The sequence below is a fragment of the Macrobrachium nipponense genome, chromosome 10 (genome assembly GCF_015104395.2).
Source record: "Macrobrachium nipponense isolate FS-2020 chromosome 10, ASM1510439v2, whole genome shotgun sequence".
NCBI classification, from domain to species: domain Eukaryota; kingdom Metazoa; phylum Arthropoda; class Malacostraca; order Decapoda; family Palaemonidae; genus Macrobrachium; species Macrobrachium nipponense.
The window spans coordinates 29,846,470-29,859,961 of NC_087204.1; the positions used below are offsets into that span (position 1 = coordinate 29,846,470).

The 13,492-nt window shown below is 36.9% G+C and overlaps 1 protein-coding gene across 4 annotated transcripts in view; it reads left to right on the forward strand.

Moving 5' to 3' along the window:
• The window catches only part of LOC135223539 (retinol dehydrogenase 13-like), a 65,844-nt gene that overhangs the window by 4,871 nt on the left and 47,481 nt on the right, over positions 1 to 13,492 (forward strand). The gene's annotated exons all lie outside the window — the stretch shown is intronic.

Below are 13,492 nucleotides of genomic sequence, written 5' to 3' on the forward strand. Positions count from 1 at the left end.
AATTACGTTATTGCAATGAATTGATGTACTTTAAGATTAAGAGATGCTAATGTATTATATATATAATATATATATATACATATATATATATGGATATTCCTAGATAGTGACTCTCAATAAAGTTCGGGGGTCGTTATCTTTCTGATGTTTACAGTCTTTTGTTTATGTTTTTTACGGTAATCCTCAAAGGTCTTGTGCAAAACAAGCCGCAAAGTTGGATTCGTAACGGATTAAAACCCTCGGGAGTCACTATATATAAATATATATATATATATATATATATATATATATAATATATATATATATATATATATATTATATATCAAGAGCCAGCAGGAAAATGAAAAAACAGCAGTACCTAGCGCTTTCGTGTATTCTTGACACACCTCATCAGGGTACAATATATAAAAGAATGAAAAATAGCTTCGAAATATCAAAGGTAAACATAAAAACAAAAAAAGTAAAATACAGAACAATCAAACAGCCTAGTCAAGAAGTAAATGGTCCACAGCCTAGAATTACACTTCTGACAACAGGTTTCTTTCTTTGCCAAAAATGTTTAAAGTTTTTAATGTTAACGTTGTTTTTAGTAACACTAAGTCTGTAAGAACAATTTTAATAAGGAACTCTCCAATTTACAAACGGGTTGCATTTACGAAATTCCATGCAGAGATTGTGATAAAAAATATATTGGTCAAAGTGGCAAACTACTGGCATCAAGATTAAATCAACATAAATATTGTGTACGTGTAGGAAGTACATCGAGTGCTCTCTTTTTACATATGAATAATTTTAATCACGCAATTAATTGGAACAATTCAAAGGAAATTTTATTTTGTAGAGACATTATTAAAAGAAATATTATAGAATCTAGTATAATAAAATATAAGTCATGTAGTGTTTTTTAATATTAGCAACGGACAATATAAACTAGATAACTGGCTTACGAAATGTATTGTTGACAACTTCGTAACTATGTAATTGACTGCTTAGTAGTTCCATTTCCATTTGTTGTTGTCCTTTAAGTGTAATTCTAGGCTGTGGACCATTTACTTCTTGACTAGGCTGTTTGATTGTTCTGTATTTTACTTTTTTTTGTTTTTATGTTTACCTTTGATATTTCGAAGCTATTTTTCATTCTTTTATATATTGTACCCTGATGAGGTGTGTCAAGAATACACGAAAGCGCTAGGTACTGCTGTTTTTCATTTTTTCCTGCTGGCTCTTGATATACAATCTTCACGTGTTACTTGTGATCGCATAAAAAAATATATATATATATATATATATATATATATATATATATATATTCCAATATCTTCCTTGGCGTATCTCGTTAACTCATAGGCCTACTTGTACGAAAGGCAATAATACATGATATATAGGCCTGAAAACGATCAAGTACCATGCATCATAATACGAAAAAGCATTATTATGTGAATAATAATAATAATTAATTATTATTATTATTGAATTATTATTAATTATTATAGTAACCATGTCTACTTAAAACAGTGAGTAGCTACATTTAATTATCTCTGACGCAACTGGAGTGGCAACCAACTTCACACCAAAGGCATGGGTCTTCACAGCTTCAAAGGGGTTGCCCTCCTTACGGCAATAACGCCATGTATTGATTGGTTACCAACAAGCAACTACGTACTTTATATCTGGAATTTTTCGTTATTTCCTTTACTCTGTGTTTTCTTGTAACGAACTCTATGTAAATCCTGTATTCGGCTGCAATACACAGTTTAACATGGCCTATCATTTCTCTCGTCTTTCTTCAAGTCCTCATCCGAAAAAACTTTATGAACTGAGCAAACATAATTAAAATAAAGCCAAAAAGGCTCCGATGGGGAAATGAGCCTGCAGAGAGAGAGAGAGAGAGAGAGAGAGAGAGAGAGAGAGAGAGAGAGAGAGAAGGGGGGGTAACCGATACCCTGAATTCACAAGACGGCAGCAGAAAGCATTAATGAATTTGTTTCTCTCCTAAACATTTGGAAATCAGAAGATTCCACATCTGCGCTATGCAAACTATTCCTCATTTTAGTTGTAGCCAAGGTGAAACTCTTAGCAAACCGAGAAGTATTTAACCTGATTTTAAAAACACTATCTGCAGTAGCAGACTTCACAGTGTTCAATAAATAATCAGCTAACAGTTAAGTTACTGGCTAAATACGTGTTACTTGTTGACGGCACATCCAGATCCCGCACCACTTCCATCATCATCAAATCAAGTCTTTTTATCAGATGTACTTGATCACACTGCAGATTCCACATTCACTGTTTGATTTTCCATATCATTAAACGCTTTGACACCTTAAGCACTGGTTGGATCGTCCATCCATAGATTAAAATCACCACAGATAAAACCGCTCGCTGCCATGGCCGTCTGCAGCATATTTTCCAAGAGGGGCCAAATTATATGCATATATATGTATATTATATCATATGCAGTGGAACTGTGGTGCCAATAATTTAATTAAGTGAAGCAAGATGCGATAAAGAAAAAATACAACGTTACACTGACTTTTATCAATAGTTCCATATATGTACTGTTCAGCTGAATTCAAATATTTCTGGAAAGACAACTCAGTTATATACTGCATACAAATATTTACAATACATAATGATACCTTTAATTTACTTAAACTGAAAAGATATATTGTAAAATGGAAGGAAAACAGTGATGTAGTTAAATGCAATATATATAGATTTTTTTTGCAAGTTTTCAGGGGTGGAGCAAGTGGGCGCCCCTCCCGCCCCAATGTGCGGGCGCCCATGCTCGCTGCAGATATGTTAATCCCGTCAAGCAGTAGGCCAATCTCATCTTCCTCTCGGAACTTGAAGGAAACGATGCAATTCAGCCATCTTGGAAGTAGTCATTCATCCAATCTCAGCTATGGCAAAAATATCGATTGAATTATCAGGTATTAAGTCTCCAATCTGTAGTGTTTATTTCCTACAGATTGGATGTTCACGTAACCACATTTTAAATTTCTTTTAGCAAGGATGGCCATGACCCTTGTAAGTAGCAATTCTAAAGCTTTGCATTCTTTTGAGTTCACTCCATAACCACATGTTTGATATTTGTGTCTCTTATAATTTATACAGCTCATCATTTCAACAGTAGTAGTGCAGTCCTTTGTCCTATGATATCTTGTGCATTTCCCACATGGTAACTCATTAGGTATATTTTTTTTCATATTTTTGTTTACTTTGAGAATAATAAGTAAGAAGTGATGACATGATACCTGTCTCTCGTCATTATGTATCAAGAACAACCCTCCTAACCTCAGGCTCACACTAATATCCAACTAATATCCAAAGAAGCGTTCCCCTAGAGGCTGGCTTTGTAAGAACAACTGATATCAATTTCGGAGACTAATTGCAAATAACTATTTCTCTCAATCACGGCTCTTACTACCTCCTGTTCTGCTTCATATGTGTTGCAAATCATGATCTTAGGTTTATATTTTCCAATCTTCTTAATATCAGTTCCCTGAACGTCATTGCTAATCTTACTCGCTGCTAAGTCCCGAGTATATTCATCTGCAAAATTCAAGATAAGATGCCCATGCTTTGTCGGTCTAGTATCAATAATAAGAACGTCGTCTAAGGCATTTGCAACATCGCCTTTTAAGTCAGTGATCTTCTCAGACGAATGTTTAGACTTAACGCCTCAATGCGGTATTATACTGACACAAACTTTACATTCCCATTGGACCCTTGACTTCCAATTATGTCCTACCCCCTGGTACAAGATCCGCCACGCAGAGTTATGTACACATAGCCTATGGAGTTTGATTATTTTACTTATATATTGTTTTAAAAACCTTACCAAAATAATCTTAGGTAGTACTATTGGCCATGTTTCAGTACATTAACTACCCAACAACAGAACAAACTACTTGTTATCAAACAGTAAAGATACATCAAAATAACAACGATACTAAAACCTACCTTTATTTAATAACTAAACCTCTTTTTACCACTTACCTGAACAGGTGACAGCGATTAGCACAACTTTGTTGTCGTCGAGCCAGTTTACAAAGTCCGCCCAAGACATGATGGGCTTATCTTGTTAGGCCTAAGTGAACCGATTTCCAACAGCGTCTTTATTGTTAAGTGTTTCTAGTAACGTTGTATGTTCTATGTAAATGTGGGTGTGCGTATATATTCTTCAAGCTTTATCTATTATTAAAAACTAAGATATTCTGTGTTTTTTTTTATCCAGCTACGCGCAATCTATATAGGTACTAAGAGGCCTATTTATCAAAAAGCTACATTTACTACTGTGTACTAGCGCATTTTATACTTGATCGAATGTTGGAATAACAAATTATGTAAAATGAAAACATGTTTTGGTCGTTAATTAATTTTGTTGGGTGGTTCTAGTTCTAATTCAATACTAAAAACAGACAGGTCACGAATATTAGTTGTCAAAACAAGTCTATAAAAAATGTACAATTTTGTTTTACAATTACTTAATATAATTGTTGAACTACTCTTAAAAATGGCAATCGTATAATCGTGTACTGAGCTGCTGTTGTTGTAGAGCTGTAATAAATGAAGCTTTGTTTACGATATCATCAAAAGCTCTCGTGTCGGTTTCAGGGAAGTTTGTGATGTGTGGCGTGGAAAAGAAAAAAAAATATACTGTTGTTGATGGTAATACAATAGCCTGGAGTGCCTGTCGCGACCTCACTGACCCAAATATTCGACCTCTGAAATTATACAAACAATGCAATTAATTGTTTTGCAGCAAAGTTAGTTGAGGGAAATTTTAAAATTAAAATTATTACATTCGAATGGCCAGGCATCTTCCACGGTTAACTTAGACTAAAAAAAACTAGTTTTTCAGTGCAATGTTTTTATTTCGTTTTAAAACATTACGACGCTTCCTGTTCCTGTTTTTTCTTCTTCCTAGACTCTATTACATAAACGACAGCACAGGCAACGGAGCAAATGACGGCCAAAACCAGAAAATTCATGACTGGAATATTTTTTTTAAGTCTTGTTGAAGAACTCACCCGGAATTTATCGTTCTCGACGCAACAAACCTCTCACTCGAGTCAGTTAACTTTTTTATAAGGTTTTTATTTGCATTAACGATCGCCTTTTCTTGAAATATAAAATCGAACTGTTAAATGTCGAAACAAAAAAACACACCCAGCAAAGTTTTTCGCACGTAACACCTCACACCACCGTCCACAGCAATAACTGACTGAGCAGTGAGACACTGTTGCAGGGCTGCCAGATTTTCTTTACCAACTTATCGTACGGACGATTCAAAATTATCGTTTTTCCACCAAAATTATCGTAAAATATATCGTATGCATGTGAATAATTATCGTATCTTTTATCACCACATTATGCGCTACAGTAATCAACATTTCTTGGTATCAAAATAAATACATTTAAAGCTTTTATACATTTATTATGATGAGGCGAAAATAGTATTAATAAAACTTCTGTTCTCATTACACAAAAATAAACAATGTGGTATTCTACAGACAATAAACATATGAAACTGTCCTTAAAATCATACCTTTTCTTGATCTCCGCACATGCTATTACTAAGAAGTCCCTACAGCGTTTATAAAACTCATTCAAATTAGATTTATTTTCATTCGGATTTAGTTTGTCAAGTTCTTTACGTACCCCCAGTCCAAGATACAACTCACTATCCCTGAGGTATTTATCTTGCCTAAAAGGATCAACTGTCTCAAGATCTGTCTTTATGATGTACTCTCTTTCCATGAAAGAAAGTAGTAGCTCCCTATAAAGCATGCATAACTTTTCATGCAATACTGTGATTACTGTTTTATCCGACTGAAAATATGTATTGAAACTTGTGAATTTTGGCAAAATCCATTCAAGAAAGAGGTATTAGGACTTAATGAAGGGATTGTGAAGATCATGAAATATAAGCTCGGCTGATACACCTTTCTCAGGAGAAAACCAAATATCTGTAAAATACATCTTAAGGGCTTCCCATTGCTCTAACAGACGAATAACAACTGCAACTAATGACAACCACCTAGTCTGGAGGGGTTGCAAATCTTATGTGGTTTCAGGTTAAGAAATTCTGAAACTGTACTAATTCACTCTGCCTCTTGCTGCTGCATTTAAAGTGATTAAAAATTTCTCTTGCCAAATCTTCGCATCTTGTGGGTAGTGCCTTACAGGAAGGCTTCACTTGCACAGAGATGTGCAGAATGGCAAACACATTTCATCACAAAAATTCCTGGACATTGTTCTCGAAAGCGTCTTGCAACAGAGTTATGGGCCCCCATCATTACATTACACCCATCAGAACCAAATCCAATCATATTTATTGCAGGAATATCATACTGATTAAATGTTTTCATGAGTCCTTCAAACAAGTTTTTTCCTGTTGCACCTTCCTTAGTGTTCTCTGGGTCTTTGGAATTGTAAACATCATACAGTTCCCAAAACTTACATTTAACTGCTCCTGCATCTTTGTCATAAAACCGTACCACCACACATGATGATTTTATAGAACCCACATCAGTTGACTCATCGCAATGTACACTGAACTTTGTGTCCTTTAAATTTTGTGCTAACTCTTCCTTAAAAGAAGAACCAATAACATTTTTTACAATTGCTGTTGCTTTCGTTCTTTTTAATTGCAGTTTTTTTGCAGTCTTTGGATCAGATAATATGTCTTTCAAAAGATCTGTCAGATGATCCATTACATTGAAAGCAATGTTGTGTTCCACAAGAAAAGCACTCAATTTAATTTCTGCTACAGAAACAGAATCAGATGACTTACTCTGTTTCTTCTGTAAAAATGATGAAACTGATGGCTGATTGACAGTTGCAGTTTCAAAAAAGGATTTATGCTTTTTACCTTTTGCATGGTTTTTGATGACAGTTAATTCTGCAACCATTACCACATTGCATACTGTACACTTAGCCTTAAAAGGATTTTCAGAGACCCCACGAAGCCATGCCTTGAAGTCTGGACTAGATTCCCACTCCTGTCTGTACCGCTGCTGACGATGTGAACTTGAACTCAAACTAATCTGAGAGAAAGATTTTATATATATAATTTATATATATATATTACGTAAACATAAGTTATGTTTTCCAAAACACTTATTCTTATTGTCATAATAGTCACGCTTAACCAAATTCTATACATTCCTTCAAATTGTAAAACAGCAGCAGCCTCAAACTCTGTTATAATTCATATAGCTAACCTTTTTCTTTTTTGATGGGGTTGCAAGAAGCCTTTCCTCCTCGCTGTCCTGGGAATGATAGTGATCACTATCACGGTCACCCATAATTGAATATTCGGTAATGACTATATCAGTCTCACTGTCTGTCACTTCGTTGAAATGGCCACATCAACAGCGAAGGAAGTTATTGATACTGACTGAACTATTTTATACAGCACAGCTTGTAGTTGAGTTGAAGCTGTTTGTTAATCATCTTAAAATGATCGCTTGGATGTTTACAATATCAGCATAATTGCCTCGTTCCACGGGAAGAGAGAGAGAGAGAGAGAGAGAGAGACTTAATGGTCTCTTGTCCCTCTTAAAAGGGGTCAGCGATAAGGTGACCTCTCGGCCATCTGTAATTGAGTAGAGGGTGATGGAAATACGCACGGTACCAATACAATTAACCTACCGATCTCAATAATCTCAAAACACAATTATCTACATATCTTAAGGGAAATTGTCACTTTAAATTTTCATTATTTTCAATTGGAAACATTTAATCTTGAAATAAATGCTTTTTAATCATCTGAAAATACACAAATGCCAGAATTATCGTATAAATTGTACGATAGTTGGATCTGGTATCGTACATCGTACCAGAGGCAGTTTAATCGTACATGTACGATAATTATCGTACGAATGGCAGCCCTGCACTGTTGTCGTGTCGTGAGCGACTCGAGTGACCTCTATGCTTGGTTTTGATCGTTCGTCTGGTAGCGAGGGAGGCCTTAAAAAGAAAACAACGTACGAGATTAATCATACCCCATGCAAAGGGGTTTCATTCAAAGATATGGTTTCGTTAATAACTACGTTGTCTTACGAGTCAATTTTAAATTGGTGACCGTGTTTATGATTGGCATTGTACTTTGATTAATCTTTAGACTAAAATGGATAATTTTTCCCAGTAATCTGTTGATGACTTATTGCATATTCGCCGATGGTTAGCGCTACACGAGCTCCTAATTATTAAAACAGTCGTCAGCATCTTTGGCGAAATCGCAATAATTCAAATTCATTTAGGATTTGTATTGTTCCGATTACGTATTATTTGTAGCATAAGCTGTAGCTTGAAAATTACAACTCATTGGCAGTTCATTATTCAAAATCTTTATCTTTCTAATCGAAAATCTTGAGTTTACACAGCCCGGGAAAAGACAAGAGACCCCAAACGAAATTAAAAAGACTTCTCACCAGTGACCTTGGTAACTGATCGCTGCACCTTGGATACTAAACACCAGGGTTACCAATCTACTTTTACCAAGTACCAACACAAATTGTACCAAAACTTACAAAATTCACATTACTTACTTTATTTACTTAAAACTGCATCTCCCCATTTTCCTGGGGTTCTTCCATAGTTGGTTGTGACCACTTCTTATCTAGTTTATCCACTTTTAATGTGGTTCTAATCCCACAATAAGCTGTAGTTCCCGTTGCTAGGTAGCCAAATGGTTCCTAGTCACGTAAGAATATCTAATCCTTGGGACCAGCCGTAGGAGAGCTGTTAATCAGCTCAGTGGTCTGATTAAACTAAATACTAAGGTATACTGCACTTATCCATTAGTTGCTGGGAGGGTTGGCAAGATGTAGGTACATTTCTCCCCAAGTAACAATAATTTGCTGTGAATTAATCCATTCAGGGTGTCAGTCTTCAGTCGAGATTTTTTTTTCTTTAAATTTGTCAACAGAGAAAAGATCCTCTCTGCTGCAGCAGAGGAATGTGGCAGTGCCATTAAGTCTTGAGACATTGGGAAATTTGGGCTCATCACCACTAGGCCTCTGTAGAGAAACTGCATGCCAGAGATTTTCAGTTCTTTTGATGTTAATTTGTTCAGGTTTCAGAGCCTGTAGTATTTCACCTGAAGCACAAGAAACCTCTATGTAGTACGAGGAATACCTGGGTAAGATAGACAGAATGTGGAATTTAGGCTAAAAGCTGGGACCGATAAGGTCAATCGGTGCTGAAAGGAAAACTGAAAGTAAGAGATTTAAAAGGTGTAACGAGTAAAACCTCGCAGTTGTACTATGAAACATTAGAAGGTGGAAATAAGATGGAAGAAAGAATATGAATGGAGTTACAGTAAAAGGAATGAAAGGGGTTGCAGGTAGGTACAAAGAGATGCTGCAAAGAGCCTAAAGTAATGCTTGCAGTGCACCATGTGAGGTGCCCTGGTGGCATCATCCCCCTACAGGAATAGACCCAGGTAAAAGGTAACGTGCAGGTTTCCCATTCAGAACCTCTGTCTAAGTTGCAACTAAAATTGAACCCTTCAGTGAATTACACAAACACCAAAGTATTGAGAGTAATAGTGATTCCTCCTCATACAATCAAGAAAAAAGGAAGAGAAAAGCAGACTAATCATGATCAACAGTTTACATGAACTCATTAAGTGCTGCAATTAAGTACTTCTTGAGCTGAATTCTGTATTTAGCAACTACAACAGAAGTGGATGTCAAGAGCGCTGGGGATGCACTGAAAGAAGTCAAAATGCAAGGCAGGCTGGGCACAGGTCTGAAAATATAGCCCCAACACCATCCAAAATATATTTTTTGATCGTTGCCATGCTTTCTGTCTGCAATGAAAGGAATGCCAAAGATTTCAAAGATGAAAACACAAAATTACTCTGACACACTCAAGGAATATCTCTGAAATGACTCCTGAAAGACAGAGGTTCCTGTAGACAGATAACCATTCACTGCAAACTTGAACACGATGTGCACTTGGTCGAGGAACGTGACTTCCTGTGTCCCATCCTGTTCCTTGAGTTTGCTGTTGATAATTCTTTTAATTATATAGTATGTCAAGGCATCTGAATCTTGCATCACCTGTGCAGGTTGCTATACTCATTTTTTTTTTCCACCTGTCCACCCGCCTGTGGTGTTTGTGTATGGTAACACTGCGTCCCGGGCTTTAGGTAGTTACGTTATGTGTAAGTTTTAGGTAAATAAAAGGATGTCTGGGCGTACATTTGCAACTGAATAGTGTTTCAATAATTTATTGAGTACGAATTACACCGTTAGTATTCGAAATAGGATGTTGTTATTATTGTTGAATGTAAGCTGAATGTCACTTGAAAAGGCCTATGAAAGAGTGCCAAGGCAAGAAATATGGAGATGTCTGAGGGAGAAGATGGTGCCGGAAAAGTATGTCAGAATTATTCAGGAGATGTACAGGAATGTGTATACTAGAGTGAGTAGTGTTGGAGAGACGGATGGATTTGAGATAGGAGTTGGATTACACCAGGGGTCAGCACTTAGCCCATTCATCTTCAACATCGTGATGGATGTAATGACCAGGGATGTTAGAGAAGCAGTGCCATGGTGCATATTATACGCGGATGACGTTGTGTTGTGTTCAGAGGGGAAGGAGTTGGAGGGGAGGTTGGAGAGGTGGAGAGCAGCACTTGAGGAGAGAGGAATGAGAATAAGCAGATAAAAAACCAAATATATGTGTTCTAGTATTACTGAGGACGGTGGAAGTAGCATAAGATTGGGTGGGGAAGAAATAAAGAAAGTACAGAAGTTCAAGTACTTAGGATCCGTATTAGAGGATAGTAGAAGCATGGACCAAGAGGTGAGACACCGAATTCAGGCAGGATGGAATGACTGGAGGTCTGCATCAGGGGTCCTCTGTGACAAGAAGGTCCCTCTGAAATTGAAAGGAAAGTTCCATAGGACGGTGGTCAGACCAGCAATGTTATATGGAACAGAAACAGCAAGTATGAGGAAAACAGAGAAGATGGATGTAGCAGAAATGAGAATGTTGAGATGGATGTTGGGAGTAACAAGGGAAGATAGGATTAGAAATGAGTATATAAGAGGATCGACAAAGGTAGCTGAAATATCGAAGAAAATACAGGAAGGAAGGCTTCGATGGTATGGACACCTGTTACGAAGGGAGGAACGTTTTGTTGGAAGAAATACGATGGAAATGGAAGTGCGGGGTAGAAGGAAGAAGGGAAGGCCAAGAAAGAGATGGCGTGATTGTGTAGGGAAAGATATGGAATTGAGAGGTATAAATAAGAACGAGGCACAGGACAGAAATCGATGGAGACGACTCATTCGCAATGGCGACCCCATATAAAAATGGGTTTAAGCTAGGAAGAAGAACAAGTAAGCTGAATGTCACTATTTAAAGCTGGGACGCAGTGTTACCATACACAAACTCCACAGGCGGGTGGACACTTGGAAAAAAAACGAGTATAGGTCATCTGCGTGTTATTACTTTGGTCCAACAGAATGGGTACATATTGGCTGTCAAAGACATTTTGCTGGCAGTCCTCACAATTAGGTGTCAGTTGTCATGCAAAAGGAAAAGAATACGAAATATCTCGCAAGAATCTTGATTCTGCTTTTACTAAGGTGTTTTATATGTTGCATGGATCCTGTGGTTATTCAGCAACGGGACCAACGGCTTTACGCGACTTCCGAACCACGTCGAGAGTGAATTTCTGTTACTAGAAATACACATCTCTCACGCCTCAATGGAATGGCCGAGAATCGAACCCGCGACCACCGAGGTAGGACGCCAGCACCATACCAACCACGCCATTGAGGCGCTCTCGCGAAAATTTTGATCTGATGAAAATGTATAGAATTAATGGCTGACAAATGCAGCAAGTGCAAACTTGTAAAAGAAAGGAAACATCAGGGAAAGAAGAAGTAAGAAAATTATAAAATTTATTTTCAAGAAAACTATACATTAATTAACACTTATTTGCATGATGGAAAGCGATCAAAGAAAATATAAATTCCTACAGGCTTACACTTTCGACCGGGCACTGGGTTAAGCTGTTACCAAGCTACTCAACTTTCCTCGGTGCTCACATTCATGACACAATGAGCATAAATATCAATTACAAAAATTCTGGGAGTCAGGCTTCTGAAACTCTGGTGACAAGAAGCAGTACTATTTGAGAAGAACCGAATTTCCAAGTGCAATGTTTAAACCTTCATTTAAATGCAAAGGTATAAGTAAAACTGGTTTATTTAAGTATATAGCACATTAAATACTAGAAATAAGAAACGTGAATATTAAATTTTAAAAATTAATGACAGCAGAAATATGGAGAATGGAAGACACTATACCTGTACATTAGTATAGCAAAGTCACTGTACTGAGCAAATGCAACACAGCCACATTCTAAGCGTTTCAACAACTGGCTTCTAACAGTTAGTATATATATGGGAGAGTGAAGGCAGATCATATAAAATCGCAATAACCTTTGGTTCCAGCTACACTTCTCTCTAGCTCCTTTCAACTCCTTCAACTTTATCTCAATCTATTTTAATAAGCCCTGTAGTTGCATAACAAGACTTATATTTACATTTTTAAGTTTAAAAACTCTTTTGCTCTATTCTTTCCCATTCCCAAGTGTTACATTTAACACAAGAAAAGTTGCCTTACTGGACACCAAAAAATTAATTATTCACTAATTATCCATTGAAATACATTGTTGCCCAATAATCATAAAGAAATTTTTAAATATACTTGGCTTTGCTTACGTATGCCTTCCACACACCTGCAATCCTATACATGTAGGTCATGATACTTTTAGCTTTAGTACCTGTATAGCCCAGCAATTGGGCACTTTCAGACATTTAGCACCGACACTAAAATGGTTTTGTAGTGGCTGAACAGCAAGATAAAGAGCTCTTGAAAGTAAAGGACCTGAAGTACAACAATCTAAAGGTGAAACTGAGAAAACCCAACATTTGTACCATGAAGTAATACTCAAGAGAGTCTGGACAGCACGGCAGAAGAAAGGAAACAAGCCTCGATAAAGTACCAGGCTATTAAAGGGTAACAGCTAGGGCTCAAAGCATACTGTAAGACATTTTAAATAATCCTAGACAGATAAATAGAAATTAGGCCAAATGCTGGGACCTATTAGGGTGTTCAGTGATGAAAGAAAAACTGAGAGTAAAAGGTATAAAAGGTGTAAAAGGAGGAAAACCTGGGAATTGTTAGAAGAGGGTGTAAAGTAATTTGGAACTTTATGTAATATCGCATTGCACTGCGTGAGGTGCACTGACAGCAATAAGCCCCTACGAGGAGTAATGCCTAGAGCTTATCATGGAGTGCATTGATGGCACTTCCCTGTTAGCTACACAGATATCAGCTCACTGTTCATTCCAAAAAGTTGACAAGACATACCTCTTCCCACCTTTCTGTCCAAATTCTTTATCTATGCATACCCCATGACAGCTTACAGCTCACTGATGCACAAAACCTTTAG